This window comes from Penaeus monodon, chromosome 27 (genome assembly GCF_015228065.2).
Source record: "Penaeus monodon isolate SGIC_2016 chromosome 27, NSTDA_Pmon_1, whole genome shotgun sequence".
In the NCBI taxonomy this organism is placed as follows: Eukaryota; Metazoa; Arthropoda; class Malacostraca; order Decapoda; family Penaeidae; genus Penaeus; species Penaeus monodon.
The window spans coordinates 15244354-15244666 of NC_051412.1; the positions used below are offsets into that span (position 1 = coordinate 15244354).

General features: G+C 52.1%; 1 protein-coding gene across 1 annotated transcript in view; it reads left to right on the forward strand.

Annotated features, from left to right (window-relative positions):
- Positions 1 to 313, forward strand: part of LOC119590357 (CD2-associated protein-like) — a gene marked incomplete at its 3' end in the record, with an annotated part of 10507 nt that overhangs the window by 9628 nt on the left and 566 nt on the right.

Here is a 313-nt window from a genome sequence, read left to right on the forward strand (position 1 = left end):
GTTTATGTGTTTACTAATTACTGCTTGGCGACGTTTGACAGGCGCCATAGCTGTGTTTACTCGGCTGTGGGACAATCGCTCATAACATTTGACGGAAAGGTTAAACGGTCTCAGGTGTCGCCTCATTTCCTTTCACGGGAGGGTCATGAGCATGGCGGTGACGCTGCGAAGGGTTGGGATTTCTCTCGCCCTTTGGTCCGCAGGGTCGTCGGGTCGTCCTTGACAAAGCGATCTGATTAGGCTCTTTCCCAAGGTCCCTCACGAAGGGGCGAATTTGGGCTGCATATCTCACCAAGGTCATCCTCACTTCAAA